At 41.5% G+C, this 27,835-nt stretch overlaps 1 protein-coding gene, 1 long non-coding RNA gene and 1 pseudogene across 5 annotated transcripts in view; 2 read left to right on the plus strand and 1 right to left on the minus strand.

Moving 5' to 3' along the window:
* The window catches only part of SMAD4 (SMAD family member 4), a 60,333-nt gene extending 45,060 nt beyond the window's left edge, over window positions 1–15,273 (minus strand). Inside the window, exon 1 of one of the 4 annotated variants that reach the window (XR_003973117.1) lies at window positions 15,165–15,272. The gene's annotated coding sequence lies outside the window, so the exon portion shown is untranslated. Of the gene's footprint in view, window positions 1–14,790; window positions 14,929–15,164 lie in introns of those variants that run through there. The other 3 variants (XM_030335742.1, XM_030335743.1, XM_030335744.1) reach the window with 3 other exon arrangements.
* LOC115528008 lies at window positions 976–15,337 on the plus strand (annotated as a pseudogene).
* LOC115527954 lies at window positions 15,337–24,700 on the plus strand. Its single transcript, XR_003973118.1, has 3 exons — window positions 15,337–15,593; window positions 22,178–22,264; window positions 23,459–24,700. It is a non-coding gene; the product is annotated as an uncharacterized LOC115527954 (long non-coding RNA).
* Window positions 24,701–27,835: the final 3,135 nt, after the last annotated feature.

A 27,835-nucleotide genomic window follows, 5' to 3' on the forward strand; every position in this document is an offset into this window, starting at 1 on the left:
GCAAGTTAATATGTTTTTCAATTATCTTATCTGTAAAATGGGAACAACTTTACAGATTCTCTACGGTAATCAAATGCAACAGTGTATATAAAAGCAATCTAGGGGGGCGCCTGGGTGGCTTGGTCGGTTAAGCATCCGACTTCAGGACTTCGGCTCAGGTCATGATCTCACGGCCCGTGAGTTCGAGCCCCGCGTCGGGCTCTGTGCTGACCGCTCAGAGCCTGCAGCCTGTTTCAGATTCTGTGTCTCCGCCCCTCCCCTGTTCATGCTCTGTCTCTCTCTGTCTCAAAAATAAATAAACGTTGAAAAAAAATTTAAAAAAAAAAAGCAATCTAGGAACCATAAATTGACCAATTCAACAAACACTGTATCTAAAATATGCACAAAGCACTCCAGATACAAAAAGCAAGTAGCACATAATCAGAAAGTGGTTCTCAACTCTACCAAATATCCCATTTTGGTTAACAAATAATTTATATTACCTCCTCTTAGTTATTCTGAAACAAAGTTCTAACACACGTATTTTTAAAAATTTAACAATACTTTAATTATGACAGCATAATTATGACAAATTCACACCTTCCAAGAGAGGTGTGGTGTTTTGGCAACTCCAACAGCATAATGGCACTGCAGATGGTGAGACGGATTTCCGCAAATGGTGAATTCTTGATAAAGTGCCAAACATAACAACTTCAATTTAAGAAAAAGAATTAAGATGGGGCGCCTGGGTGGCTCAGTCGGTTGGGCGTCCAACTTCGACTCAGGTCATGATCTCATGGTTCGTGAGTTCGATTGCCACATCGGGCTCTGTGCTAACAGCTCCGAGTCTGGAGCCCATTTCGGATTCTGTGTCTCCCTCTCTCTCTGCCCCTCACCAACTCATGCTCTCTCTCAAAAATAAATAAACATTAAAAAAAATTGTAAGAAAAAGAATTAAGAGAAACTTAATTCCTGAAAAACTGACTATACGTTAAGATGGAGTCAGATAGTAAGCTAGTTATAACACTTTCCTCCTACGTGAATTTCTGGGGCATGTCAAAGTGCTATGAGATGCATTGGTAATTCTTCACAGAACCTCACATTAAGGGATGGCATCCCTTACCCTCATCTACCAAAGTTCCTCTCACTAATTTCCACAACATCCCTTAAACAGCACTACTTACTCCACTGAGAACCACTAATCTAGAAGATCCAAAATATTACTACACTAAGTAAGAGATGCTAATAGAGGTAGGTACTAAAGTGATTCAGGACCATAAGTGAGAAAGGATGGAAGTCCAGAGTTAAAGTAAGTCTGAGCATGATGTATCAGGCTAGGCTAGGCTAGGCTAGGCTAGGCTGCAGCAACCACCAACCCTCAAAATATCAGTGGCTTAAAACAAAGGTTTATTTTCTGAATAAACTAAACTATATGTCCATCACAGATAAAAAGGTCACTGCTCACTAACATCTTTCAGGGATCAGGCTAACAAAGACTCCATCACTACCTATGTCCTTAAATGGCAAGAGGAAAGATAGGATAACTCACGTACTGTCTTTTAAAAAACTTTTTTTAATGTTTATTTATTTTTGAGAGACAGAATATGAGTGGGGGAGGGTCAGAGAGAGAGGGAGACACAGAATCTGAAGCAGGCTCCAGCTCTGAGCCGTCAGCACAGAGCATGACGTGGGGCTCGAACTCACGAACCATGAGATCATGACCTGAGCTGAAGTCAGTTCAACCGACTGAGCCACCCAGGCGCCCCAACACATACTGTCTTTTAAAGGCTATCACTTCTGTTCACATTTGATTGGCCAAAGTTAAAAGGCCACGTCAGTGGTTCTCAACCAGGAAAAAACTCTCTCAGGGGACTTTTGGCAATGTTTAAAGAAACTTTTGATTGTCACAACTGCAATAGGGAGGTAGGAGGAAAAGTACTACCGGGTGTCAAGCAGGTAAAGGCTAGAGCTACTGCTAAACATCCTACAATGTACAAGACAGCAACCCACAACAACAATTTAGCCAACCCAAAATGTCAACAGTGCTGAGGTTGCGACACCCTGGACTATGCCTAATTTCAGTGTGGGGGAAGGAGGCAGAGAAGCACAATACTACCATGTGCCAGAAGAGAGCCATCAAAATACTGGTGGAATAATACTAATAACTACCACACGTGAATAAGAATTTGCCAGGCTGCAGGAAAATCCAGACAAGCAGAGGGATATAGAGTGCAGATGTTTTGTCTAGATTCATCATTAGGAAAGGGGAAGAAATAACAACATTAGATTTGCATTAGAAAGAAAACTACAGTAAGAACATGGAGAATAACTCGGGAAAGGGAGACAGAAAACTAGTCAGGAGACAATGATCAGAAAAGTGATAGGTTGGGGCATGGGCAATAGAAACAAAGGGAGAACCAATATTTCTAGGTAGAATGGACTAGATTTTTTAATCAACTAAGTATAAAGGGTGAAAAGAAGGGAGAGTCAAAAGAGGACCCATTTCTTAGTTAACTAAATGATAAAGAAAGAATACAAGATTTTAAAAGGGTAAATAAATTCAGTTTTAAATATAGTGAGTTTGAAGAGCTCAGTAGGGAAGGTAAGCCTATTTAAAAGTCTCTAACATACAACTATTAGATAAAGTCTCACCATCCCATGATAACAGGGGTAACGGGAGGTAAAAAGTCAGCAAAAGAGATAGAGGCTCCCTTACATCTACCCACCTATTGTGTTATGTCTCTAGCCTTGCACCTGCTATATATCATAAGCTATACTGACCACAGGTCTAACAGGAACTCCATGAACTATAGAGCCAGACAACCAAACTAATTAAGATACTCTCTAAAACAGCAAAGATGAATGCTGGCCTGAGAGGTTCTCATGGGAATTCATAAACTTTAGTTAATGAATGTTGACATTTTTTTATTCTCAGATGGCTATTTACTTTTGAATTACTGGCACTATTATACATATGAAACAGATTTTCTAGAAGTTATAGGTATTTTGATCAATGATCAATAAACTAGTTAATATGGGAATATGAGACAAATGCGTATGTTTAACAAGGGGGAAAAAAGCCTGGCACGGTGAAATATCACTAGAAAGAAATTCAAACTATAGGTTTACAAGCAGAAAACATAAAAAGGTTGTGCAGGCTTAGTTCAACTGCCTACAGCAGAAGTTATAGCCTAGTTTCTAAACAGAGGAAAGTCTAAGAATTGAAGTTCCTTTTTTTTTTTTTTAACATTTTATTTATTTTTGAGACAGAGAGAGACAGAGCGTGAGTGGGGGAAGGGCAGAGAGAGAGTGAGACACAGAATCCGAAGCAGGCTCCAGGCTCTGAGCTGTCAGCACAGAGCCCGAGGCGGGGCTCGAACCCACATACCGTGAGATCCTGACCTGAGCTGAAGTCGGACACTCAACCGACTGAGCCACCCAGGTGCTCCTAAGAATTGAAGTTCCTTAAACTGAGGGCAACGGGAGAAAAACTCCAAAGAGCACAAAGGATTAAGTGCACAGGTATAAGTGATTATAAAATCTCAGGTGCAAATAATACAATCAAATAAAAAGAATGTTTTTGTGCTAACATTTAAGATGAACTATGGGGCGCCTGGGTGGCGCAGTCGGTTAAGCGTCCGACTTCAGCCAGGTCACGATCTAGCGGTCCGTGAGTTCGAGCCCCGCATCAGGCTCTGGGCTGATGGCTCGGAGCCTGGAGCCTGTTTCCGATTCTGTGTCTCCCTCTCTCTCTGCCCCTCCCCCGTTCATGCTCTGTCTCTCTCTGTCCCAAAAATAAATAAACGTTGAAAAAAAAAAAAAAAGATGAACTACAAGGGGAGACGACTGGGTGGCTCAGTTGGTTGAGCACCTAACTCTTGATCTCCTTGATTTCGGCTCAGATCACGATCTGACGGTTCAGTTCATGAGATGGAACCCCGCGTTGGGCTTTGCGCTGACAGCACGGAGCCTGCTTAGGATTTTCTCTCCCTCTCTCTCTGCTCCTCCCCTGTTTGCACTCTCTCTCTCTCAAAATAAATAAACTTAAAAAAGAGAAAGATGAACTACAAGGGACAAATTTAGAGATAAGCTTCTTGTTTACCCACTGGTCTTGGGTAAGTGTCATACTGGTATACCAGCTTTACCTTAAATAATCTTATTTAAAAATTAACTTTGTAACTAGACTTATTGTGGAGATATTTTTATAACATATAAAAACATCAAATCATCATGATATACACCTGAAACTGATAGGATATTATATGTCAATTATACTTCAATTAAAAAAAAAGTTTGCTTCGGAGCACCTGGGTGGCTCAGTCAGTTAAGTGTCCAACTTTGGCTCAGGTCATGATCTCACAGTTCATGAGTTCAAGCCCCGTGTCAGGCTCTGCGCTGACAGCTCAGAGCCTAGAACCTGCTTCAGATTCTGTGTCTCCCTCTCCCTCTCTGTTTAATAAACAGAATTTTTAAATAAACATTTTTTTTAAATAAAAAAAAAAGTTTGCTTCAATGGGGACTTAACCTCTCTGCATTTCTGGGTTGCATCATCTGGCCCCTTTGGTTGCTGTGCCAGAAATGAGATCCCATGCCCCACCACACAGCATCTCATCCAGGTCCCAGAGGAGGAGGAGAGGCCAGAAACTCAGGGTGACAACTGATCAGTCAGGCTCTGCAGCAGGTCTCAGTGAATGGTCACCTCCAGGTAGTGAAACCATGTAGTCCCAAACAGAAGAGGAAGGCTGGAGCAGCAGCTGAAACAGAACAAGCTGCCAAAGCCGCTAAAGAATCCAGAGAATCTCAGAAGGAGCTTAAGATGTGCCTGATCTGAGTATTTCATATCAGAGTTTCAAATACTGTTACTGACAGGGTGTTACAGGCTAAAAGGTCTCTCCCACCCAAATTCATATGTTGAAGCTCTAAACCCCAGAACTCCATCAGAATGTGACTATATTTGGAGACAGAGCTTTAAAGAAGTTAATTAAGGGGGTGCCTGGGTGGTTCAGTGGGTTAAGCGTCCAACTCTTGATTTCAGCTCAGGTCATGATCTCACAGTTCGTGAGTTCGAGCCCTGCGTCGGACTCTGCACTGACAGTGCAGAGCTTGCTTGGGATTCTCTGTCTCCCTCTCTCTCTTCCTCCCCCACTTGTTCTCTCTCTCTCAAAAAAAAAAAAATAAATAAACTTAAAGAGGTTAATTAAGGTTAAAATAAATTTCTATTAAGCCAAAAAAATTAACATTTTTCTAGATTCATAATAGAAGTTAAAAGAAGAAACAACAGGGGCTACCTGGGTGACTCAGTTGGTTAAGCATCCAACTCTTGGTTTCGGCTCAGGTCAGGATCTCACCATTCGTGAGTTCCAGACCCACACTGGGCTCTGTGCGGACAGTGCGGAGCCTGGTTAGGATCCTCTCTCTCCCTCTCTATCCCTCCCCTGCTCACTCACGCTCCCTCTCTCAAAATAAATACACTTCTAAAAAATTAAAAAAAAAAAAAAAGAATCAACGAAGTCCTCTATGTGAATGTGACACCTGTTTTTTGTCTGCCAACTATCCTGCAATTGATTTTCCAAGGAGAATCTCCCCATCTGGGCAGGTGGGACGATCCCCAGGCTGACTAACCAGAGCCACCTCCTAGCCACATTAGTTGCTTCTAAGATGGGAAAGGACCCAAGTCAGATCAATGACACAGCTCCAGGACTTCTGTTGGAACTGCAAAGGGAAAAAAAATCTCTCTCTGCTGAGCTTGACACTGGAAGTAGTTATCCTCAACCTGACCCAAGACTTAAACTAACAGAAAGGAAAGCAAATACAAGACAATGAGTCCTGATGATACTGGCTGGTTGTGACCCACGATCTGGCACTCTGAGGCCAGCTCTATTTTCAGACCAAGCCAAGGAATTCCCCTTTTGACAAAAATTTGACTGATACATGTTTTCCAGTACATAATTACTAAGCAAAAATTGACTTAACATTCATAGAAATAACAGCGATATAACACAAACCACATAAAAAGTGGAACCAATCATAATCCTGTCAACAATAGACAATTAATAACCTTAAAAATAGCAGTTGTCAAGGGGGGTCTGAGTGGTTCAGTCAGTTAAGCATCTGTCTCTTCATTTCGGCTCAGGTCATAATCTCATGGTTGTGGGATTGAGCCCCACATTGGGCTCTGCATTGCAAAGGGAGCCTGCTTGGGATTCTCTCTCTCCCTCTCTCTGCCCCTCCCCCACACTTGCTCTCTCTCCCTCCCTCTTTCAAAGTAAATAAATAAACATTAAAAAAAAAACACAGCAGTTGTCAAACTGTCTGGTTTCAGGTCCCCTTATTTACATTCTTAATTACTAAGAATTCCAAACAGCTTTTGTTAATGTTTCTTTCATGTGCTAAAGCTAAAAAGTGTTTAAACAAGCATTTTATTAAATTAGTTTAAAATAATAAGCCCATATGTGTTAATATGTTGTATGAAAAATAACTATTTTCCAAAACAAAAACATCAGTATTCAGAGTGACATTGTTTTCCATTTTTGCTAATTTCTTTAGTATCTAACTTAAGACAACTAGATTCTCATCTTTGCTTCTGCACTTTTTTATTTTATTTATTTTTTTAAGATTTTCTTTTTAAGTAATCTCTACATCCAATATAGAGCTCAAATGTACAAGAGTCGCACATTCCACCAACTGAGCCAGGCAGGTGCCCCTGCTTCTGCATTCAATCTGTTGTTTTGGTTAAAGAACATGAAGAAAATGTGCCTCTCACACACACATACTTGGAAAAGGGAAGAGTATTTTAATAGCATGTTAGATCATAATGATTATTCATCTTTTATTCAACACCAAAATGCACCAAATGGCAATCGTTAAAGGTTAGCTGCAATGTGGAATCTGAAACCATATCAACGAACTTCTTGGCTCTGTTTGGTGTATACTGGTGATATATTGGTGATATATCTTGTAACATCATGCATTGGTCACTAAAAAGTACTGGTTCGATGAATTATACACATCTTCCAAATGCTGGCACACTTCCTTACACAATATACATCTTTTAAAAATCACATTCCTTAATATCATCACCAATCTCATCAGAAAAATCTTTAAGTATTACACAGCTGGTGTAATGATCTGCCCATGGTGACAGACACAAGTTTTCAAATCTAATTTTCACCTGAAAGATCAGGATTTTATCATTGGCAACAGCTAGTTATTCTCCTTGAGTGTCAGGCCCACTTCATTAATTTTCAAGGAAATACCTGACAAATATCCAAGTATGAGAAACTATAGTTCATCTCAGTCAGTTTTAAGTAAAAATAAAAGTGGTATTCCATTCAAAAAAAGTTAATTTACCTTGCAGCTCAACCACACAAGTACTGTTCCTAGAGATGAATCTTGTACTTGGATGTGCAGAAGTATTTTATGCACACTTCCACTGAATCACACAGAGTATTAAAAAGATATGCACTCCAGAGTAGAGATTTCAAAAATAAAACTTATTACTGCTTCACCAAGGCTTTTCTTAAGTGAAACGAGACTTTTTCAAACGTTTAAGATGTGTTTGGCTGTGAAGAACAAGTAAAGATTCATACAGTTTAATGCCACTGCCCTGATTCATGCTAAGGTACAAGCGGTGTGCCACCCACTTCTTCACCATCAGTGCAAATATCAACACAGAAATACAGCAAGTAACATATTTTATTATAAAAATAATTTTGATGAGGCGTCTGGGTGGCTCAGTCAGTTGGGCATCCAACTTCGGCTCAGGTCAGGATCTCATGGTTGAGTTTGAGCCCCACCTCAGGCTTTGTGCTGACAGTGCAGAGCCTCCTTCAGATTCTGTTTCCCTCTCTCTCTGCCCCTCCCCCACTTGTGTTCTCTCTCTCTCTCTCTCTCTCTCTCTCTCACTCAAAATTAAATATTAAAAATAATGACTTCATGAGCCCCCTAAAAGGAAAAGGCCACGGGGACCCCAGGATTTTGTGGACTACACTTTGAGAAACACAATTTTTATTTTTTTTTAATGTTTATTTATTTTGAGAGAGAGAGCAAGTGGGGGAGGACAGAGAGAGAACCCCAAGCAGGCTCCACGCCATCAGCCCAGAGCCCAATGTGGGGCTCGATCTCACAAACCATGAGATCATGACCTGAGCTGAAACCAAGAGTTGGATGCTCAACTGACTTGAGTCACCCAGGTGCCTTGGGAAACACTGTTCTAAAAACTGAATTTTAATAACTGATAACTGAAAAATACAATTCCTAAAACCTTTGACACAAAGGAAACTATCAACTCATGTAGCTTATTCTTTCAAAAGAGGTGTTTCAGAATCCCCTGCAGGTTAGCCCAGTCCTACTAACTATGTACCAGGAATGGGGCCCTACCTTTAAAAAGCACTCTAAGAGTTTGAGGTGCTGTCAGTTTCAGAAAGCACTGATCTAGCCTATGCTAGTCTACATACTTCACTTTACAAATTAGCAAAAAGACAGTGAAACAAATTGCAGTATCATGGATACATGCAACTGATAAAAAAGACTAACTGCACAGGGCACCAGGGTGGCTCGGTCAGTTAAGTGCCTGACTTTGGCTCAGGTCATGATCTCACGGTTTGTGAGTTGGAGCCCCATGTCAGGCTCTATGCTGATAGCTTGGAGCCTGCTTCAGATTCTATGTCTCCCTCTCTCTGTGCCCCTCCCCTGTTCGCGCTCTCTCTCTAAAAAATAAACATTTAAGAAACTTTTAAAAAAGACTAACTGCACAAAAGTTACATCATTTTTCTTTAAAACTCGCTGCTTAATTTCAACATGTATACACACGAAATTCTTCCTTTAACTAATTTAGTGGGACATATCTATGACAGAGATGTACCTAGTGTGTTTGTGTACAATGATACCTGGTTTATCTTACCACATTAAGTACTACTTCCGGCCATCCTTTCACCAAATTACTGAATTGTTACAATGATTAGCATCTGTTGATATGCTCTAGAATTCACTAATGAATACCATTGATAAATATCCTTCATAAAGTTTTACATTTAGAAATATATTTTGCTCTTTTCATGCCTATTGTGGCCATGCTTGTGGTCCCAAGAAGCCTCTGAAGCATGTAGCAGCTCCAGAGCACAGGATGCTGGATTAACTGATTGGTATGTTTGCCCCTCATCCATCTACCAATCCCCACAAACTGAGAGATCATCTCCTTCTCATTATTTCCCTAAAGATCAGACTAGGTATGCCCTAACAGGACGTGAAGTAAAGAAGATCTGTATGTAGTGTTTTATTAAGATTGATGACAAGGTCCACACTGATACAACCTACCCTGCTGGTTTTACGGATGTCATCAGCATTGACAAAACTGGGGAGAATTTCTGTCTCATTTATGACACCAAGGGTCACTTTGCTGTTCATCAGATTTCACCTAAGGAGGCCAAGTATAAGTTGTGCAAAATGAGAACGATCTTTATGGGGATAAAAGGAATGCCTCATCTGGAGACCCATGATGCTCTCACCATCTGCTATCCTGATCCCCTCAATCAAGGTGAATGACACTATTCAGAATGTTGGAGACTAGAAAGATTACTGATTTCATCAAGTTTGATACCGGTAATCTGTGTATGGTGACTGAAGGTTCTAACCTGGGAAGAACTGGGTCATGTGAAAGATGCCAATGGCAACAGCTTTGCCACCCAGCTCTCCAACATTTTTGTTAATCACAAAGGCAACAAAACATGGATTTCTCTTCCCCATGGAAAGGGTATCCACCTCACCATTGCTGAAGAGAGAGACAAGAGACTGGGGGCCAAAAGAGCAGTGGGTAAAATGGTCCGTAGGTGATGTGATTGGAAGTCTTTATACTTAAAGATCATATAGCATGAAAAAAAAAAAAACCAGAAATACATTTTGACTTGAAAAAGATTGAATTCATCAATATTAAAATATAGAAATCATCCCTTACTACAAAAAAACACAAATATTCAGTAGCAGTCCTTTAAAAAAAAACAAACATAAATGATATGCATTCTAAACATGCAAATTGGGATTTGACAGATTTTAAGTAAATTACTCCAGTGCATCAATGACTGCAAAATAAAGCTGGTACCATATTAAAGCAATAAGGATAAGCATACTAAAATATCCAAAGCCTATAAAATCAAGAGCTATTTTTTTAAAATATATAATACAGATTCCCATGCCTCCTCCACTCAATTCCCATTCTGAATCTGTGTGTGTGTTGGGATGGAGCATGGGAAGAGAGAAATAAAGCTCTTCCAGAGATGGAGATGCAACCACTCTTCAACTTGCACTTGGGAACTACTCCAGGTGATGTAAATGAACTGGACATGCCCTCCTTGGATGATATAAAAAAATGCTAACTGGTGGGGCCTGCTGAACAACTGTCTCCCAGTGTTTAAGTTAACTCCTGACAGCAAAAAGGTGCAGCTTGCCTCTCAGAACCAGTGAAGTGACTAGTTAACTGGTGCCTAGAAAATGTTATGGCTTCCAAGCAGATTAACCTTCCCCCCTTGAAGAACAAATTCCACTGGGAGTTTAGATGGTAATTTTGGCACCTACACAAAATCCTAAATCTCTAAAAGGAGCCCAAGTAAGTATTTTAGAGTACTTGGCCGGCCGGGGGGGATCAACTCCCTATTCAGAATAGTGATGCTATACCAACTTCTTATCATGGGAAATACAAGTACCTAAAACTTGCTACCATACACTTCAAATAAATTGAAAAACAAAGAGGAGAAAAGGGGAGAGAGCGACAAATGAAGAGACAAACACTGACGCAAAACGAATGGGGCAATACCTTCAAGAGACCCATTAAATTAGATGTGAGATGATTACATAGTACACAGACACCTCATTGTATTAAAGAATGTAAAGCCAACACAAGTTGAAACAGTTCAAAAAATAAAGTTAGATGGAGTGTCTGGGTGGCTCAGTGGGTTGAGCATCTGACTTCAGCTCAGGTTGTGATCTCTCACAGTTCATGAGTTCGAGGCCCACATCAGGCTTGCTGCAGTCAGCCTATCAAGCACAGAGCCCACTTCAGATCCTCTGTTCCCCTCTCTCTACCCATCCTTCACTGGCACTCTGTCTCAAAAAATAAATTAAAAACATTTAAAAAAATTAAGTTAGAGGACTCTAACAGCTAAATCACCTCCAACTCTGATCTTGCTGCACCCCAGGCCAAATGAATCACAATTTCTGGAGGTAGGATCCAGCCACCAGTATTTTGTAAAGCTCCCTGAAAGATTTCAAAATGCAGCCAAAGTTGAGAACCACTGTCCTAAACCTTGGGAGTAAAAAAGCAATAAAAAGATGGATCCCATACAGTTACAAGTTTTCTAAAATGCAATTTTCATTTAACACAGTCTTTGAGCCTAAACGTATTTACAATTATCACCAACCTAAAAAAAATTTTTTTTAATGTTTATTTTTGAGAGAGAGAAAGAGAGACAGAGTGTGAGCAGGGGAGGGGAAGAGAGTGAAGGAGACACAGAATCGGAAGCAGTACCAGGCTCCAAGCTATCAGCCCAGGGCCTCACGTGGGGCTCAAACTCACAGACCGTGAGATCATGACCTGAGCCAAAGTCGGGAACTTAACCTACTGAACCACACAGGCACCCCCAATTATCACCAATTTTAAATTAAGATGTTATAATAGACACTTTTTTTTGAGAGAGAGAGAACAGAAGCCTGGGAGAGGGGAGAGGGGGAGAGGGAGAGAGGGGGAGGGAGAGAATCTCAAGTAGGCTCCACGCTCAGCATGGAGCCAGAGATGGGGTTTGATCCCACCACCCTGGGACCATGACCTGAGCCAAAATCAAGAGTCGGATGCTCAACTGACTGAGGCACCCAGGTACCCCAACAGATACTCTTTATAATCGGTCTCTTGCAGCTAGCTATCTGACCTGTATCATTTGCAGTAGCAAATAATCAAGACTTAAATTACAAGATTCTGACCACCCATCATCTTAGTTTTACATAAGTACCACCCTAGTTTCTATCCACTTTCACGGTTAAAACAAATTTTCCTGGATGCCAAACATACCACATAATAGTGTCAAGGTGACACAACCTAAAATACCTTGTTCCTGAGAAACTGGAATTCGGCCACATTTTCCATCACCAAAATTACACATTTTAAAAATGAAACAAAAAATCCAAAAATACTAAATCTGACTCATTATCAAGCATATGTTTTGTTATGTTATGATGCAAACAGTATCATACTGAAAGTTATTCAAATGAATATCTAGACATATTTGTCAACTGTTTCTCTTTTTAAAGCAACTGAATCTCCATCAACTGTTGAGTAAAAAGCCCTAAATTTGATAATTTAACAAAATTAAATTCTGTGTTATGCTGATCTAAGTCCTTTAACTTTCACTGAGTGTAGAAAATAATGAAATCAATGAAACTTAGTCATATTAGTTTTACACATGATTAAACATCACCTCAGAGTCATGTTTATTTTTTTAAATGTTTATTCATTTTTGAGAGAGAAAGAGAGCGCGAGCAGGGAAGGGGCAGAAAGAGAGGGAGGCACAGAATCCAAAGCGTGCTCCAGGCTCTGAGCTGACAGCACAGAGACCGACGCAGGGCTCAAACTCATGAACTGTGAGATCGTGACCTGAGCCGAAGTCAGAAGCTTAACCAACTGAGCTACCTAGGTGCCCCCACAGTCATCTTTAATCATCACTTAAGCAAAACAAAAATTCCTGCCTAACTACACAATCTTCTAGAAAAAAAGGAAATCAAAACATGTACAAGGAGCACTGAAATGCCAACATAAGATGTTTAAAGAACCATTCACCCTTAAAATCACTGAATGAAAAATGAAAAAAAAGTTAGGCATGAGCTAGAGGAGGCCAAAATAGAACTGAAGTAAGTTTAAACATAAAAAAAATAATAATATATGTTCTCGCCAAAGTAGGTAAAATCTTAGACAAGACTAAATATGCATTTTAAATGTAATGAACGAGGCAGATCCTGTGGGGTTAACTGCCCTAGTAGGGGCCTCAGCAATTCACAGCTCAATTAGAATAGTGGCTAATGATGTTACTATAACACCAGCTCAATCAGAAAAAACAGCTTCCAAGCCAGAGAGGCGGTGTGTGACTGGGCAGCATAAATTAGTTTAATACTTGCTCTTAATTTGGGGGGTTGGGGGGCGGATCTAAAGAGGAATGCAGAAAAAATAATTCACATACAAATAAAGAAATAGCTCAACTAAAATGCAGCTTTAAAAAGTGAAGCATAGGTTTTTGAAATAAGAATTGCTGCTTCATAGTATAAGCAGAATTGTTTCAAACAACAAAGCCATCAGAAAAGGCCAAAGATCCATATAAAGTGTATACAAAAATTTCAAATTCACCTTCTCAGCCCAAATTTTCATTAAATCTGAAATTGATTTGCAGTTTTTTTCTAAGCTCAAGATTTACAATGAAGGCACTTAGCTATACAGAGAAATTCCTATTAGGTACTCCCACCTCGAAAATCAGAAAATTAAGGTGTAATACCTCTTTAAAGCAACCTCACCCCAAAAACCTGGAAAGCAAAGAAAAAGCCACTTCTATTAATAGACTCACAAAATGTATCAATTTTCTCTAGAAAGGCTTTTAGTTTTAATTCCAACAACTGAAACTTACATAATTCGTTAGCACCTTTATATCTAAAGATTCTGCAAATCTTAAATGCTTAGCCTACCTGTATTACTTTGTTCAGTAACAAACCCATTTAAGAAAACAAAACCATAAAAAAATGAACTTAGGAAGCATTAACAGGATATCATATTTTAAAACGTTAATGATATCAATCATTTACAACTTGAAATGTCATGTACTAACTTTCCAAAAGAGAAAATAAGAAATAAGTCCTCAGCAGAAAAAGAAGTTACACATTGGAACTTCCTATGCTATATTTCAACTGAAATACAGTCTCAGTGCAACAAGGCAAAGACAGTTAATGAAATCCACAATAAAATTTATTCCACTGCAATATTCTAAATCTAATTACTTTATGAAAGTATGCATTTCTTTATTTTCTATAAGACTACATAGTTTCTTCCAACAAAAAATACCGAACCTACTTTTTAAAACCCACATTATTAAACTGCTATTGATGCTAAAAAGATGTAAGTCTGGCAAAAGTCAAAGGTTGTTAACAAAATTAGCCAAGATTACATGCCTTTAGAAAATCAACTCAGACTAATTAAAATGATTCCACATCATCTTATATTTGTAATTCCGGAAAAACGAGCGGTTTCACCTTAAACTAGAGTGCAAAAACGAAAGGCATGAGGAAACCAAATTCAAAACAAATTAATTAAAAATATATTCATTAAAATTTTCACCAGTATTTTCGGGGGGGGGGGATAGCTATCAATCATCAACAGAGTTTTAAAAACCTCTCTGCACCCTCAAAGAAATCTTTCCAGTTAAACACACCCATTTCTTTGAAAATCTTGCCGGAGAGATTATAACAGCAGTTTGGGGCTGTGATGGAGCCACCGCCCTACATCATATACCAATTTCACGCTCAGTACACGTAATCCTAGCAATAAAATAAACTACGTCCTTTATTTTTTGTTAGAGGAGTGGAAGGTGGGGGTGGTCAGTTAGGTGCCGAGAATGTTTCCCGCATACCGCCATCACCCACAATACTCAAAAAGTAAGTAAACAAATCAAAGCCAGAAACATAAACTGGAATGACACAACCAGGAAGGGAAAGTGAAGGACAAAGAGAAAACAAAAATTTGCTTAAGAAAAGAAATGAAGACAAGCCATTTACAACTTTCATTTATACCTGAGGCGACACGCTCCGGCCAACCCAGCGCACTCGGCTGGGGCGGACAGCGAAACTACTCAAGAACAACAAAGAGAAGCGGCGGCCGCAGCAGGAGTCCCGGTCCGAGTTTAACTTGATTCTGCCACAAACCGCAAGGGGAGTTCGGGGCCGCAGGACCCAGCCCGTAGCCCGAGTGACGCGAGGCCCCGCGGCCCCTGCGCAGGGGCCGCCGGCCCGGCCCGTCAGGGGGCCGCGCTCGCTCTCCCGGCGCACCCGCCGGCCTCCTGCTTGCTCCCGGCCGCTGCCGGGAGCCCGCCCCGGGGCGGGGAAGCCGCGGGCGGGCGGGGTGCGCGGGCCCGGCCGGGGGAAGGGGAGGGGACATGGCGCGTTACCTGGGCTCGGGCGATGGCGAGGAGTGTCCACTCTCCCGCCGCGACTCGTCCGCGGGAGCGCCGAGCCCGTCGCTCCCCTGGCGGCCCGGAGCGCTCCTCGGCCCCGGCCCCGCCGCGTCCGAGCCAGGCCGCCCCTCCTCGGCGCCGCGCCGCTGCCCGCGCGGGCCGCCTAGAGCTCCCGGGCCGCCCCGCGACCGGGGGCCTCTCTCGCGGGGCGCCCGGCTCCCCTCACCCGCTCCCGCCCCCTGGGCGGCCGTGGAGTCGCGGGGAGGGCGGGAAGGGCCTCCCGAGGAGAGCGGGCGGGCGCGAACGCGGGCTCCGCCACCCGAGCCGCTCCGTTACCGCAGCGGCGACGACGACCAGGGCCGTGTTGTTGCTGCCAACTTGTCGAAAGGACACTGAGCATGCGCGCACGGAGACCACATCCGGGTAATTTCAGGGTTTGGCCCTTTTTCCCCCTGCAGCTTTCCTTTCTCCCTGCTGCCCCCGCCTCCCGCCCGGAGTGACGGGAGGGTCGCTCTGCGCAGGCGCTCACGAGGCGGCACCAGTCGGCAAGCTGCCCGGAGTGCCGGTCTGGGCTCCGGGCCTGGCGGAGGGCGCTGCCCCAGAGAGGCTGCTTGCAGTGTGTTCATCAGGGAAATTGGCATCCCTTTACAGAAAAGTACGCAAGCAGCGCTGGAGAGCTCGGAGTAGAGTGGGCGTCCAGTAAGTGTTTGTAAATAGCGATGAGCCGGGCCTTGTTTTTTGAGGACCTGCGGCCACAAAAATTAGGCTAGGACAGCCAGCTCCGGGGAGAAGATGGTTGTAGCGGTTTACGTTGGGAAGAAACAGGCGATGACCGCACCTTCCTTCCCTTTCCACCAGCCCTGGATTACTAGATCCAAAGGTGTTTAAACTTGCCAAATCCCTTTTTGGGCTGAAGAGATGCACAGGAGAGTCAAGGAATCACACATTTGAGAGTCTGGCCAGGTGTTATGAAAAGTGAGTGGAAGAATCTAGGTGAAACCTCAGAGTTGGAAGGGACCTTCCAGGACCTACAACACATCTGTTAACTAGGTTACCTGTTGGGTAGAGAAAGGAATAAACTCTGCTTTTGAATTAATACTTATTTGAAAGCTTTCCAAGATACATGCGTTTATTTTATATTTTAAAAGTTTCGGAAAACACATACTAATTACATATTTTTTTAATTTTTATTTTACTTTTCTACCACCTAGGAAATACCTCCATTGGGGGTCCCACGGAAACTAATTATTGGGAAGTTCTAAAGTCATTTCTTAAGTCTCGTTGCCCTCCTACCTTTCACACAGTGTACTACCTCCTATCCCCATGCTGTCCTACCCACCATCATGTCCTGGGCTCTTACCTCTTCTACCAGAAAGCCTCTACAACTGTCATGTTCACTGGTGTTCCCTACTCCTAGGGTGCAGGAAGACTTTCCAAGACTATTTTAAGGGAATTCATTTACACATCTTCCACTGCTATATGTGCTATTTAATAAAAATTGCTCAGCTTGAGAAATCACCTGAGGACAGAGTGTCCCCTTTCAAAACTGTCCTTCTCCCACCGGACAGAAAAAAAGTAAAACTCTCACCCATTACTTAAGGTGCATCAGCTCAAGATGTAAAAACCTCCAGGGCAATTCAAAGGGACAATTCAGAAATGGGTGTCTGTGATGTGGAAGTGAATGGCCCAAATGAATGGGTTATAAATTCTTTTGCAAGTCAGGTGGTTTCCAATTCTTGCTGCCAACAAAATTGAAGGAAGCTCTAACTCGGTGATTTGGTAAAAGATCAATATGTGATTCCTAGGCACTATACCTCAGAAGGAGTTAAAAAGTAACATTGGTATAACTAAACCTCTTCCTTTGCCATTCGTATTTGTTATTTATCACTGTATGACAATATAACCACAAATTTAGCAGCTTAAAACAACACACATTTATTAGTTCACAGTTTCCGTGGGTCAAGAGTTTGGGCATGGCTTAGCTGGGTCCTCTGTAAGATCCCAAATGAAGGTTGGATGGGAAAGGATGCACTTCCAAACTGTCGCTGGCAGCATTCAGTTCCCTGCAGGCTGCACAGGACTGAAGGCCTTAGTCCCTTGCTCACTGTCAGCTGGAGGTCCCTTCAGTTTTTTGTCAATATAGCAGCTTGCTTCTTCAAAGACAGCAAGGGGGAGATTCTCAGTGTAAGACACTGGTAACAGACGTATGTAACAATCACGTATGCATAATTGCATATATCCTGTCACCTTTGCCATACTCTATTTTTTTAATGCTTATTTATTTTTGAGAGAGAGAGACAGTGAGAGCAGGCAAGGGGCAGAGAGAGGGGGAGACACAGAATCTGAAGCAGGCTCCAGGCTCTGAGCTGTCAGCACAGAGCCCGACACGGGGCTTGAACTCAAGAATATAGAGATCATGACATGAGCTGAACTCAGAGGCTTAACCGACTGAGCCACCCAGGTGCCTCTGCCATACTCTATTGACCAGAAGCAACTCACAAGCCCTGCCCTTACTCAAAAGAAGGAGACCACATAGGAAGACAGGGATCATGTAGGGCCGTATTAGAATCCACTACACCATCTATTTATTTATGCAAATAATAATCCTATAACCCCAACCTCCTCAGAATTTGTCTTCAAGTTCTCTTCACTTCCTTGCTTAAGGGAAACCTGACTTTCCCCTGGGACAGTGCTTTCCCTTCCCCCTTTGAAAGTAGTGGTAACTGTGTTTTCAATCCTAAGTCTCTTAGACTGTGCCTGGAAGCCAGGTAGGTGTCCTCCCTGCTCCTCAACAGACCATCCCCCTCTCTTCCTACTAACCTGCAGCTTTAAATCTTCCTATCCCGTACCCCTCATCGTTGCTCTCATTCCCCTTCATTTTGTCACCATTTGCTCTGTCAGTCACTCCAATACCACTTCTGTCTTTTTTTTTTAATTTTTTTTTAACATTTATTTATTTTTGAGACAGAGAGAGACAGAGCATGAACGGGGGAGGGTCAGAGAGAGGGAGACACAGAATCTGAAACAGGCTCCAGGCTCTGAGCTGTCAGCACAGAGCCCGATGCGGGGCTCGAACTCACGGAGTGCGAGATTATGACCTGAGGTGAAGTCGGCCGCTTAACCGACTGAGCCACCCAGGCGCCCCTCTTCTGTCTTAATCCTAGGTGCTTATAATGTACATGTGGATGATCTTCCCAATATCCTGACCTCTCAGTTCTTTGACTTCTCTTCCAAGGATCCTGTCCTACCCTAAGTCTGCCACTCACTCCCATGGGCATAATCATAGGAGCCTTATCAAACTTTGCAACTCATCATAATCACGATTTCAAATATACTCTGAACACGATCTCATTTACAAATCTCCTTGCAGCAATTGTTGAAAGTACATATCTGCTCTCTCCCATCCTTACCCAGGTTAAATATCTGGCCAATCATTACAATCACTCCCTTGCACACATTCTCCACCCTGGCACACTCTCATCCCCCTTTGTTGTGCTTGCTAGGCAAAACCACAATCCTGATCAAGCCAGCTCCCACCTACCCCACACCAGCACTCACGCATCTGAATGTGGCTGGAGAAAAACACAATGACACTGCTTAGCTTCACTTTAATCTCATCACTCAACCTCCAGTGCGCCCTCCGTGCTGCCCCAGACTCCCACTTCACTCCTCCATTCTTCTGGATGTCATAGCTCTCTGTCCTCTAACCTACACCTCCTTCCCTTTCATCCTTATTCTCAGTAACCTTGCTTCCTGTTTCATTGAGAAAATTGAAGCAATGAGATGAAAATCTCCACACAATCCCATGATCCCATCTACCCATACCCTCATACCAACATCTATAACCTCTTCTCCACCTTCCCTCCATTACGTAGTTGAATTTTCCATGCTCCTAGCTAAAGCCAGTCCCTCTGCTAAGGCAACAAATACCAATCTTGGCTTGACTAATCAAGATCATCACCATGACTCCAGCAATTATCTGCCCCCTTCTAATTATCAATGTTTCCCTCTATACCGGGTCATTCCCATCCAGCTGACAAGCAGCTGTTAGTTCTCCAATCATACAAAGCCTCTTTGACCCACTTCTACTGTCCGCTACTGCCTCGTGTCTGTACTTCAATTCCAACAAAATTTCAAGAGTTTTCCATGCTTTCTGTTTCTGGTTCTCCTGCCACCCTGTAGCAGCAGAATTCATGCCATATGATACAATTTATATAAAGTTAAAAAACATGCCAAATATAATGCCTGTGATAACATTACATGCATATGTAATAGAATCACACCAGTGCATATAAGGTTACATATGTGGCATATTTGAAGTATCCAAGTGAGCAGGTCTCCCACTTAAACCAGTTCCATTCATGCTTTCATCCTTACTACTCTATCAAAACTATTCTAGTCAAGGTCAACAATGAACTTCATATTGCCTAAGTCCATTGATCTATTCACAATTTTCATTTTAATTGACCTGTCTGTAACAGCTAACATAGCTAATCACTTGATTCACCTTTTTTTTTTAACCACAGCCACCAATTTTCCTCCTTCATCGCTGATCCCTCTTTCCCTGTCTTATCTCTTCTTTGTTGATTCTCTTTTCCCAGACAACCTTGCAGTGACGTAGGGCTCATTCCTTGGATTACTTCTCCTTTCCATCTATACTTATTTCATTGGTGATCTCATTAAATCTCCTAACTTTCAACAACATCAGAGATACATGATATCATGATATATGATGACATTTCCAAATTTATAGATTCAGCCCAGACCTCTCATCTAAACTCCAGATTCTGATATCCAGCAATCTGCTGTACATCTCAAACTTATGCCACAAACTGAAAAAATATTCTCTCTTAAACCTGTTCAACTCACCAGCTTTCCTCTCTCATTGACGACAAGTCCATCCTTCAAATTGCTCAGATCAAAAGCCCTGGAAGCATGCTGCCTTCCCTCTTTCTTTTATGTCCAGTGTCTAGTCCAGATTCAGAGCATCCCTTACCATCTCTACTGCTTCCTCCCTGGTCTGAGCCACCACCATCTCATGTTTGGATTAGTCTTCTAAAAGCTCTCCCTGCTTGCACTCTCAACAATAGCCAAATTGTGGAAAGAGCCTAAATGTCCATCAACTGATGAATGGATAAAGAAATTGTGGTTTATATACACAATGGAATACTACGTGGCAATGAGAAAAAATGAAATATGGCCTTTTGTAGCAACGTGGATGGAACTGGAGAGTGTGATGCTAAGTGAAATAAGCCATACAGAGAAAGACAGATACCATATGGTTTCACTCTTATGTGGATCCGGAGAAACTTAACAGAAACCCATGGGGGAGGGGAAGGAAAGAAAAAAAGAGGTTAGAGTGGGAGAGAGCCAAAGCATAAGAGACTGTTAAAGACTGAGAACAAACTGAGGGTTGATGGGGGGTGGGAGGGAGGGGAGGGTGGGTGATGGGTATTGAGGAGGGAACCTTTTGGGATGAGCACTGGGTGTTGTATGGAAACCAATTTGACAATAAATTTCATATATTGAAGAAAAAAAAAAAAAAAGCTCTCCCTGCTTTCCATCTTGCCCCTTAGAGTCTGTTCTCAACGTAATAACCAGAGTGATCCTCCGAAAACATAATGATGTCAATCCTCTGCTTAAATCTCCACAATGGCTCCTCATTTCACTCAGAGTAAAAGACTGTCCTTACCGTAGTCTACAGGGTTCCACAAGATTTTCACCACCATCCTACCCCAATCATTATTTTTCTAATCTCATCTCTTGTTGTTCCCTTGGATGAATCTGCTGCAGCCTTACTAACTTTCTTTATTGACCCTAGAAGATATGAGCCATATTCTCAAATTAGGGCATTTGTGGGGCGCCTGGGTGGCTCAGTCAGTTGAGCGTCCAACTTCAACTCAGGTCACGATCTCGCGGTCCGTGAGTTCAAGCCCCGCGTCGGGCTCTGGGCTGGTGGCTCAGAGCCTGGAGCCTGCTTCCGATTCTGTGTCTCCCTCTCTCTCTGCCCCTCCCCCATTCATGCTCTGTCTCTCTCTGTCTCAAAAATAAATAAACGTTAAAAAAAATTTTTTTTTTAAAAAATTAGGGCATTTGTGTTGGCTCTTCCCTCTGCCTGGGACACATCTCCCCCAGATACCTGCAGTGCTAACTCCCTAACCCTCTTGAGTCATACGTCATCTTCTCAATGAGGCCCACCCTAACCTTTTTAAAACCATAACTCATTTTGAACCCTACCCTACACCCCAGATTCCCCTTACCCTGATCTATCTTCCTCATAGCTCTTCTCATTTACTGTGTTATTTACTTATATTTATGCTTATTGCTTATTGTCTCCTACCCCCCACTAGAATGTAAGCTCCACAAGGGCAGGGATTTATACATAGTGTTTACTAATATATCCCAAGTGACTAGAGTTGCTATTGACACATAGGAGGTTCTTGAGAAATTTGTTTGGGTAAATGAATACGGTGTTTCATGCTTCTAACCATGTCTTATTCCAGCAAAAATATTCTACATTTTAATTTCAGTAGTTCATCAAAATTTATAACATTTTATGTTGTTTATACCAATTAGGTATTCAAAATTGTATTAATAATACAAGCAAGATGAATGTTTTAAACTTAGAGACTCAAAGATTTTTTTTTAATTTTTAGGGAAATATGATAGGCTGATCAATAAAAGACTTTCCAGACTAAAATCTTATATTAAAATGTTCAGGAGCAAGTAGAATGGAAGTACAAGATAAGGAGAAAAAGAGTGATACAGAATTTCTTTTTAAGAAAAGCTTGTTCATGTATTTTTTTAAATAGATCATAGATGCATTATGATATTTAGATTCCCTTGGATACACTTACAGAATGATGTAACAATCTTATTTTAAAATGCCAATACTTATAATATGCCAGAAATAACAAACTTTGCCATTATTTAAACTTAAGATGAAACGTTTTAGATATGACCTTTAAAGGTACAAGAAGAAACATCGTTTCTCAAATTTCTCTTAGGAGGCATGCAAGCAAGAAATTTTGAAGACCACAGTGCCAAGGCACTCCAGGGGACCTAAGCCACCACCTTTCCGGAGACTTCTTCAGGTGAAACATCTCACTCAGTTCTTCCATCCGTCTCTGCCCTGGGCTCTTGTTCCCTTTTGTTTTCTCTGAGGCTCACCTCCTGTGAAACAGAGTTTCCCCAGGATAAGGAGAACATAGAGCTTTTACCTTTTCATCCCAGAGTTGAAGACCTAGCCGTCCCACTTCCAGCACCGCCCACTGAGGAAGAAATAGAATAATTTTTCATGTGGGAGTACCTGGGTGGCTCAGTCATTTAAGCATCTGGCTCTTGATCTCCACTTAGGTCATGATTTCAGAGTTCGTGGGTTCAAGCCCCCCATAGGGCTCTGTGCTAATAGTGTGGAGCCTGCTTGGGATTCTCTCTCCCTCTCTCTCTCTCTCTGCCCCTCCCCTGATCACACTCTCTCTTTCAAAATAAATAAATAAAACTTAAAAAAAAAAAACTATTCACTGTCAGCACGGAGCCCAATGTGGGCCTTGAACCCACAAACTGTGAGATTATGACTGAGCTGAGATCAAGAGTTGGATGCTTCTGGGTGGCTCAGTCAGTGAAGCGTCTGACTTTGGCTCAGGTCATAATCTTGCAGTTCATGAGTTCAAGCCCCATGTCGGGCTTGTGCTGACAGTTCGGAGCCTGGAGCCTGCTTCAGATTCTGTGTCTTCCCCTCTCTGTGCCCCTCTCCCACTCATGCTCTGTCTCTCTGTCTCTCAAAAAAAATAATAATAATAAAATAAACATTAAAAAAAAAGAGTTAGATGCTTAATGGAAATGTGGAAATGATGTAGCGATTGACAGCTCAAGGCATGAGTTAGGCATCATGACATTTTAGAGTTAACCCAATTTTTTTTCAGCCTGTTTGGTTCTGTTTGTTTTCATTAGCTAGGCAAGTGATAAATTATAACTGTTTTATGCCAGGTCTAGTGAATAGTAATAAAGGGTACTGATAAAATGAAAGGAGCTCATACATTAAAAAAGACATAGAACCAATAGGTTATTTTAGGAGCATAATGGGAGTTAACCCAATGTTTTAAAAAATAATCTAAGTTGCCCTTGAAAATCATTTAATATTGATTAACCTAAACACTGCAAAGCACTATTTCCCTCATCCCTAAAAGCACTACAGTAAACTGTCATCTCCTTTGGCTGAAAGTGTAGAACATTATGTTTGAGAGTGACTGGTGTACATTTGACTATCAAGTGATTTGTTCTTTCAGCTCTATAGGAGGCCAAAGACTTGATGAAGAAGAGCGAAGATGGGTAGAGCCAATGCTCCATCTTATTTATTTATTTTAATCTACTAAAAAGCTACAATAGCTGCTATCCATGCCAGATCCAGCAAGGGTGACAGAGGCAGCTGTGGACAGAATCCGAAGTGGGGGAAAGGGGTTGGGCAGGCAGGAAGGAATTACGTGGGAGGGGAAGGGAAATCACAGCCCACCTTTGTCTGGCTGCAGTCCTCTAAGTACTGACAGAGACCAAGAGGCAGCTGAAAGCAAGGGACAGGAGCAGTACACACCCCTCTGTCAGCCCTAACCATTCACACAATGCACATTTTTATTCAATACGGACCAGGTACCAAGTACTAAGGGATTCAGAGAGAAATCTATAGCACATGCCCTTGAGTAGCGCCGAGTCTAGTGGGGGAAGAGTGAAGTGTTAATAGATAATTCTGATGAGGTGGACACAGAATGCTGTGAAAAAACAAAGAAGGAGCAACCTAATCTTGCCAGAGTTCAGAAGCCTTCACAAGAAAGTGACATTTGAGCTGGACTTTGAGGGAAAGTAGGAGTTTGCCAGTAGAATAGGATTGAGTGAAGACTTTCAGGGCAGAGAAAACAGGCTACAGATATGAAAGTGATTGGTGTGTTTGTGGAATTCAATATATAGCCGTAGGTATACTTGTCATATACAAACAAAGCAAAACGCAATACACCACGTTCAAGAGGGTACATATTACAACGTTGTTGGCCTTAACAGACTGTTGGAAATAACTCAAATGTTTACCAAAAGGAGACTGGATAAATAAACTATGGCACATCCATACAATGGAAGACTAGATAGCTGTAATTTAAGTGGAAGTTTTCACTGTACCCATATGGAAAGATCTCAAAGGTTTACTGCCAAAGGACAATGCAAAGTCCAAAACAATGTGTATATTATGCTATCTTTTCTATCATAAAGGAGGAAAAATAGTATACGTTTATAACAATAATGGTTGTATGGAGTAGAGTGAGAATTGGACAGATGAGGAATGGATGGGAGAAAATTTTTCACTGTATAACTTCTTTTATTATTCAACCATGTAGATGCATTACCTATTCAAAAAATTAAACTGAAACTAGATTCAAACTTGAAATTCAGAGTGACTGGAATGTGTATGCCCTTCCTTTCCTTTAAGACTCTGTCGATAATCAGGGTGCCTGGCTGGCTCAGTTGGAAGAGTATGGGACTCCTGATCTTGATCTTGGGGTCATGAGTTTGAGCCCCGTGATAGGTACTAAATATATATACACACATATATATATATATATATATATATATATATATACACACATATATATACATATATTCAAAAAAAAAAAAAAAAGACTTGATGATCCTCTAGGATCCCTGATGTTTGTCAGGACTGGGTGCCCTTTCTTTCTGCTCCCAGACCAGACTGTGAGTTCCTTTGTCCCTGAGGACAGAGGTTCTCTTGAGGGCCTTCTGCATAACAAGTGTGGAAGTGTCAGAGAATGTTTGTTGAATGAATGCACAGAGGTGAGAGATGAGGCTGGGACGATAGATTTGGAGCCAGACTATGAAGGAAGACATGCTCATGAGTTGAACTCCACTGGGGGACAGATATGTTTGGGTTTTATAGTTTTACTGAGGTACAACTTACATTTACGAACTTTTTAAGGGAGTTGGATGAATTTGGGTAAATGTATACATTGTGCAACCATTACTACAATCAAGTTTAGAACACTGCCATCACTCCAGAATGTTCCCTTCTGCCCCTTTGCTGTCAATCCCCACCCCCATATTCCTGGCCCCAGGCAACCATTGCCTCTGCCTGCTTCCTGTTTTTCAGGTTTTGGTTTTTCGAAAATTCCATATAAATGGAATCTTACAACATGTAATTTTTGCATCTGGATTGTTTTTACTCAGCATGATGTTTTTGAGATCTAAAATGTTATTGCCGTGTATCAGTAGTTAGCTCCTTTTTATTGTTCAGTAGTATTCCATTGTGTGTATTTGCAAATCCATAGAAACAGAAAGTAGATTGGCAGATTAGCGGTGGTCACAGGACAGGAGAGGAGGGGAATTGAAAGACTCGGGGTTTGTTTTTGAGGTAATGGAAATGTTCTGGAATTAGTGCTGATGGTTGTGCTACATTGTGAATATATTAAAAGACTGAATTGTACACTTTAAAATGGTTAAAACACATGCACCTGAAACTAATGTAGCACTGTGTGTCAACTATACTTCAATAAAAACAAACAAATAAAATCGTTCAAATTCATAGAAACAAAGAGTCGAATGGTGGTTGCCAAGGGTTGGGGGAGAAATGAGAAAATGTTGGTCAAAGGATACAAGTTTCCAATTATAAGATGAATAAGTTCTAGGGATCTAACATATAGCATAGTGACTTTAGTTAACAATACTGTATCATATATACTTGAAAGTTGCTAAGATCTTAAATGTTCTCGCCACCAAAAAAAAGGTATAATTATGTGAGGTGAGTGATGTATTAAACTAACTTTATAAGGGTAATCATTTCACAATATATACATGTATAAAATCATTGCATCGTATGCCTTAAACCTATACAATGCTTTATGTCAATTATCTCTCAATAAAGCTGGGGGAAATAAAATTATTAAAATGGTAAGCTTTATGTTATGTACATTTTATCTTAAAAAGTTACATTCTAGGTGGCATTCACTTTCGAATGCCCCCTCTCTGTAAAGAGAGCTTTCCTACTATTCTTCCTTTCTGATCTTATACTCTAATAAACTTGCCTGCTGCAAAAAAAAAAAAAAAAAAAAAAAAAAGTTACATTTGAGGTATGCATCACTAACAAGGTTACTAAGCAAATAGCCCTTGGAGGCAGCCTCACTTGGTTCAGGTTCTCATTTCACTTCTTACTAGCTATGAGACAGGGGACAAAGCATCCTAAGTCTCAGTTTCTTCATCTGTGAAACAGGGATAAAAATAAAGCCTGTTGTGCCACTGAGCTGTAGAGAGGACTCAGTGAGATAATGCCTGTAAAGCACGTAACATGGTCCTGACAAGCACCTAATCAGTATTAGCTAACTTTTTAATCCACCTACACCTGCATATGTCAAGTCTATAACATGTCTTAATTTATTCAATTCAACACGAAGCAGGGATTATTCTCAATCTATAGGTGGTGAAACTGAACTATCAAGAGATTAAAAATAACTTGTCCCCATATTAGGGAAGATTCTATAAAATAATTGGTCTGTATTTTTCAAACGTGTCAATGTCATGAAAAACAGACTGGAGAACTGTTCTGGACTGAAGGAGGCGCAATAGACATGACAATCAAATGCTGTGCGTGCTCCTGAACTGGGGATGGAAGAAGGGGGGGACATTATTGGGACAACTGACAAAATTGGAATATGGACAGCAGATCAGATAATAGTAGTGAATCCATGTTAGGATTCCTGATTTGGGCAACGATAGTGTGCAAAGCCAGGACCTAGGGTGTGGCGAGCAAAGCTCCTGGGAAGCCCTCTCAGGGCCATGACTCAGGCATTGCTTGCTTCCCCCCGAATCTGGCCCTGGTGTTATGGTGGCATAAGAGATGTCCTTGTTTTTATTTTATTTATCTTATTTTATTTTATTTATTTTATTTTATTTTTATTTTTATTTATTTATTTATTTATTTTTTTTTTTTGAGAGAGAGAGAGCATGAGTGGGAGGGGGGCAGAGACAGAGGGGGACAGAGGATCCAAAGCTGGCTCTGCAGTGTCAGGACAGAGCCCGATGCGAGGCTCAAATTCAAAAACCACGAGATCACAGTCTGAGCCGAAGTTGGATGCTCAACCGACTTGAGCTCAACTGAGCCACCCAGGCGCCCCAAGGATGTCCTTGTTTTTAGTAAGTACACACTGAAGTATTAAGAAGAAAGGCATGTATGTATGTAACTAGCCTCCCAGTAGTTCCAAAATAATATATAAGCATAGAAAGAAAATATTAAAGCGTATTTGGCAAAATGTTAATAATTTGTGAATCTGGGTAAAGGATATGCAGAAGTTTTTTGTACTACTCTTGCAAGTTTTCTGTAAGACTGGGTTTTTAAAACAATTTTTAAGTTACCTGCCCATGTAATGAAGTCCCTTTAACAGCAGAGCTGGAACCTGAGCCCTCTCCAGCCTCCAGCCCCCCACACCGAGTGCAGTGTGGAGCAGTCCTGCAACCCAAATCTGAAGCCAGGACCCAGAAGGGCCTCCTGACCAGATGCCTCAGGAAGTGGCCCAGGTGCCTTTGAACGGTGTTTCTTCCACTTTAACATGATCTTGTTAAAATACAGGTTTGGGGTGCCTGGGTGGCTCAGTCGGTTGAGCGTCCAGCTTTGGCTC

This window comes from Lynx canadensis, chromosome D3 (assembly GCF_007474595.2).
Source record: "Lynx canadensis isolate LIC74 chromosome D3, mLynCan4.pri.v2, whole genome shotgun sequence".
NCBI lineage: Eukaryota > Metazoa > Chordata > Mammalia > Carnivora > Felidae > Lynx > Lynx canadensis.